The sequence below is a fragment of the Dipodomys spectabilis genome, unplaced genomic scaffold (genome assembly GCF_019054845.1).
Source record: "Dipodomys spectabilis isolate Male_0828 unplaced genomic scaffold, ASM1905484v1 ptg000421l, whole genome shotgun sequence".
In the NCBI taxonomy this organism is placed as follows: Eukaryota; Metazoa; Chordata; class Mammalia; order Rodentia; family Heteromyidae; genus Dipodomys; species Dipodomys spectabilis.
The window spans coordinates 958,883-964,642 of record NW_024871098.1 but is presented as its reverse complement, the minus strand read 5'-3'; the positions used below and the strand labels follow the sequence as shown (position 1 = coordinate 964,642).

The 5,760-nt window shown below is 34.4% G+C and overlaps 1 non-coding gene across 1 annotated transcript; it reads left to right on the top strand.

Annotated features, from left to right (window-relative positions):
- Positions 1-4,314: 4,314 nt before the first annotated feature.
- Positions 4,315-4,420, top strand: LOC122097289. The gene has a single exon (XR_006145516.1). It is a non-coding gene; the product is annotated as a U6 spliceosomal RNA (small nuclear RNA).
- The last annotated feature ends 1,340 nt before the right edge of the window (positions 4,421-5,760 follow it).

Genomic DNA, 5,760 nt, shown 5'->3' with positions numbered 1-5,760 from the left:
CATAGAACTAGTTTGGTAGTGAACTTTCTCTTTCAGTTTCATTGAAGAGTTGGAGGAGTATTGGTATGAGCTCTGCTTTGAAAACCTTGTAGAATTCTGCTGTAAATCAGTGTGGTTCTGGGCTTTTCTAAGAACAGAGGTCTCTTACTGCTTTTTCTATTTCAATGCTTGATATGGGCCTGTTAAGATGGTTTAACTCATTTGCTCCTTTTCAGTTGTTGCTGGTGTTGAGTAGAATCTGCTCACCCACTGTGTCTGGTGCCTTTGTCCTGGACCCCCTCTGTTGTATGTATGGCAGAGTGACTATGGCCGCCACCAAAGCTGCCTCAGCCATGGCTACAGTAACTGCTCAGATCTGTCTCCTTCCCTGGATTTTCCCTCTCTAGCCAAACTCTGTACTGTGATGGCACACAGTGTGATACTCTAGCCTAGTACTGTTCGCTGGAACACTAAAACTGCTTTCTGTGAGAGAGATTGTTTAGCCTCCAGGTTCTCCTCCACCATTCTCCTCCACTTCTCATAAACATTTTCTTATTACAAGATTATTCTAGATTAGCTATATTATGATTGATAATGACCAAGATTGACAGAAAGGTGAAGGAAAATTGTCTACACTTCTATGAGGTTCTGACTTGTGTTTCAAATGTTATAAAAGCTTTAAATGAGAAATCTAGCAGCTGCATTTCTGTATAGTCTTTGCTTGCTTACAATTTCTGATAATGTTGCAATTGAAGTACTTCTCCTTAGAGTCCCATACCATTCAATGATGTTGTATTATATCTTTGTTACATCGTGAAGATAGCTCTTGGTGATTAAATTTGTGCTTTTCAAATTAGCTCTCGCAATTCCATCCACAAAATGCAGACAAAAATTATCTGAAATAAATTTGTATCTGTTGATAGTGAATATATTTTATTTTCCACTATAACATAGAATAATAAAAATTTTCACAGAAATTACAGTGCACTAGGTTGTGGGCAGATTCTAATGAAAATAATATACTGTGTTTATGTAGAGAATTTGAGCATCCAAAATTTTAGTATGCCTGTGGTCCTAAAACTAATACTTTACTTATATTGAGTGAAAAATACAACTTGCTATATGTACAGTTTTCCTAGTATGTTTTTAATATATATTTTATTGTAAAGATACTGTACAGAGGGGTTACAATTGCATAAGTAAGGTAATGAGTACATTTCTTATTGAGCATTGTTACCACCTCCTTTGTATTCCCCTACTATTCCTTACCTTCACACATCCACAACACCTCCGTCCACCTCCCTCTAATAGTATCTTGCAAATCTCATTGTTACAATGGGACAACCTGTATCCTTTCCTTGTGTCTTAAATGAAGAAATGCTGGCTTGTTTCATGCTGATTCTACTTGTGTAGACACACTTAAAAACACTTTCCAAGTCCAAAATCACATAAATGAAATGCACGTCATCTTTTGTCAGTTGATATAATTGTGTTCTACACATTTATTGACAGGTTACAAATTATTCTTAAATTTTAATACATAAAAAAACTTTCTTTTTTTCTTATTTTAGTGGCTAGGACATCAGCACGACCTCAGTCAGCATTTCTCACTTTAGACTTTTCATATGGGTTAGTTAAATTTTGACCTGTGCTCCCGTCTTCTGGGGAGTCACTCATCTGCTTAGTAATTGATGCTGGCTGTTGGAAAAGAGCCCAAAGAAGGATGCCATTTAAAGCCTTATAACTTTATTCTTAATAATCCTACTACTTTGGCTGCTGAGAGTGTCTACAAGAGCAAGCATTCCATGGGGAGCAGGGAGACACCATATGACCTATACTTATTTAGCTTTCCGAGTGACTTGCTATCACTTGTACTGCATTTTTTCAAGTCGAATCTCTCTAAACCTACCAGTTGTAAGAGATAAGAGGAGTGGTAAAAGAACTCTTAGAGACAAATATATCTTCAACACATTTGTTACCAAGCATTCTGTCAAAGGCATATTCAACAACTAGTGAAACTTTTGTTGGCTATATCTATGTGTCTTTCTCCATTTGTGCATGTGTACATGTGTGTACATATGTATGTATTTGTGTGTATAGTAACATTCATGTGTACATATATGGGCCTATATATGCATATATGCATATGTAAATAAATATACATATATAAATATATGTGCATATAAATATATATCAGGTGTTCAGTGATTTAATCTACAGTTCCCAGCACATTGTGCTTATCACAAAGTGTACATCATAAACTGCTCTTAAGGATCTGTGCTATATGAGGGATATCCTTTGTACTTACTTCCCCCATTACTTTGTTTTTCATCCCTGTGAACAACTTCAGCCTACTTTCCATAGGATAGCTTTGTTTTTGTTACTTACTGATAATAAAAGTAAAAGGTTGCTTGTAAAGAAAAAGAACTTTTAGGTCCCAAGATAAAAGTATCTTATCAGTCTCAATGATTCATATGAGATAAAATTTATAATAGTACTTAAAGTGAAAAGGAATTCCTAGATCTGTTGTTTTGCCATTTAGAGTGGCAAAGAATAATTTCACGTCACTGTTATAACTCTTAAAGAATGCAAGGGTAAGGGATGGTCCCTATCCCCACAAAACCAGTGGATCCTGAAGGGTAATAGTAGACCAGCAGAAAATCTAAGTAGCAGACATAGAGCATGAAAGAGAAAGAGCAGAAATGAGAGAGTGCAAGAGAGGGAAAAATATCATAATACTTAAAGTGCGTAACAGATAAACGAGTTGTATGAGAATATTCATACTGCTATATTGAGACTCTACATGTACATTTGAAGGTAGTTGATGTATGATAACTCATCAACATAAAATATAAAGTGATTTTGATAAAAAATAAAAATGACTCAGAAGAAATTATAAATGCAAAGACAGTCTTCACAGAAGCAAACTCTCAGAAATATTTCTTGACTTTGAAAAGGATAAATTGGCTGCAGTTAGTATAAATTTAGAAGTATGACAATTCACAAAAATATAAAAATATGTTTACATATTTCATTATATAACCCAAAGGAGAAAGCAAATATTGTTCACATGATTTTTTAAATCACAGTTTCTCAGGTGATGGGAAGGTGGCTCAGTGGTAGAGTGCTTGACTTGCATGAATGAGGTCCTGAATTTCATTCCTTAGCACGACATAAGCAGAAAAAATGAAAGTGGTGCTGTGGCTCAAGTGGTAACACTAGCCGTGAGCTGAAGAACTGAGGGACAGTACCCAAGACCCAGAGTTCAAGCCCCACAACCAACAAAAACAAAGCAAAAAAACAAAAACAAAACAAAACACAGTTTCTCAATTTTGTGGCCTCAATTCTGTAATACCACTACTTCAGCCTAGGGTTAAGATTTTAGGTGTGGACATTTATCAACACTACTGATTCAGACTCTACTTGATAAAAATTTTAATCAATATTTTGTTTTTAGTTTTGCTCTTTGTAAATTCACATGCACCTATGAAAAATGGTGTGGCCATCCCAATAATATTCTCAAAGTACCTCTTAATGACGACTCACAAAATGTTTTATTATATTACAAGGAAAAATGCTATGAAGAAAAAAATAATTAAATATTAATGATTATTAAAATAAAAAACAAAATAATTACCAGGGTTTTCAGTATTTGAAGTGTACATAGTAGATTTTACTATTTTCTCATATTCCTGTACATGTAAAACTGGATAAAGCTATGAGTAGCCTTTAAATTTACCCACTAAGATTACTATTTATAGTTCATCTCATCATTTATATGTGGCTTATATAATTATTTGTTCATCATTAACATAAAACGTAAGGGAGCCCTAAAGATTTAACAGAAACTGTGTACTTTAAATCTTAACTCTTCACTCTGCTTCTTTAAACAGTCTTTGCAACTTCTCATTAGTAAAGTTTCTATAAACTCTGAAATGTACATACTTACTAGTACATGCTACTAGAAATATTATATACTTTATCAAAAAATTTTATGACCTGCTAAACAGTCTTAATTTTATCATATATAAGCAAATCCCAAAAATAAACATATTTAAATCATTAAAACTTTTAAAAAACCTTAACATTTGCTGCAATGATCACTATGACAGGTGCCTTGTGTAGAATAATTGAATTCCTCTTCCTACACATCTCATGAACAACAAATACCTGGAATTATTTTGTTTTTGCCATGTCAATCTTGACTTTACTCTTAAATGTGTGCTAATGTAAGAAAAAAATGGTTCAAAATTTCACAATTCTTTTGAACTTACTTTTTGTTGAATTGTCTAGTTTAAGAAAATCAATTACACTTTATATATACAATAATGTTCTGTGCTCAATTTGGCTGCACATACACTAAAATTGGAACATACAGAGAAGATTAACATGGTCCCTGCAAAAGGATGACACGCAAATTAATGAATCGTTCCATACTTTTACAACAACAGATGCTGGAAGGGATGTGGCCAGAAGGGAAGCCTACTGCATTCTTGGTGGGAGTGTAAACTTGTTCATCCACTTTGGAAAGAGTTTGCAGGTTCCTCAAAAGACTCCACATAGAGCTCCCGTATTACACAGCAATCCCACTTTTGGGCATTCCCCTAAATGATCAGAAACAAGTCCATACTAAAACTACCACCACAACAATGTTTATTGTAGCATTATTTGCCATAGCTAAGATACGAAACCAACTCCGATGCCCCTCAGTAGAAGAATGATCAAGAAAACATTCTGTGTGTGTGTGTGTGTGTGTGTGTGTGTGTGTGTGTGTGTATGAGAATGTACACTTACACAACCACTTTGGAAATCAGTCTGGTGAGTCCTCAGAAATCTAAATATTGACCTTCCTTATGGCCCATTCATACCACTTCTAGGCATCTATTCTGAACAACAGGTACTAATATTCAAGGACACATGCACCTCCATGCTTATTGCAGCACTGTTCACAATAGCCAGGATATGAAAAAAAACCATATGTACCAAAAGAGATGAGTAGATCCAAAAACTGTGGTAACTATACACAATGGAATATTTTCCATCCATTAGAAAGGACAAAATAATGGCATTATTAAGGAAATCAATCAAGCTACAGGAAATTATGTTGAGTGAGGTAAGCCAAAAGCAAAGAGATGAACGGCACATGGTCTCCATGATAAGTGGATGTTAAATCCAAAATGTAAGGTGATATGAAAAAATTAACAACACTTAAGAAACCAAGAACTACCACTCATCTGGTCGAATCACTACAAAATAACCCCATTTTGCTGATCATATGTGCACACTGAAGGGAAACCAGAGGACGACACAAGACTAGAGAGAATCAGGGAAAAACATACAATAGTGGGATCCATCAGCTGCACTGGACATTGACCAAAATAAACTAAGCAACTCCATGTCACTGAAGGGAGGGAGGGAACAAGTGGGAAAGAGGGAATAGCTGACGCTATACAAAACAAAAAATATACATATTTCAAAACAAAAGAAGTATATATATATATATATATATATATATATATATATATATATATAAGAAATAACTCTATTGCAAAGCTCATAGAACTCATAAATGTTGTAGACTATGATAGACAATTTGCTCCATCAAAGTTAGAATGTGTTTGTGACTTTAACTAAGCATCACTATCCCACAATATTGTGAAATTTGGGAACTTATGTAACCATGTAATCACAATAAAAACATTTGAAAAAATGATGTAGGTGGAAAACTAAGTTGCTCTAAAAAACAAAAAAGGAAAATGTTCTGTGTGTATATGTGTGTAC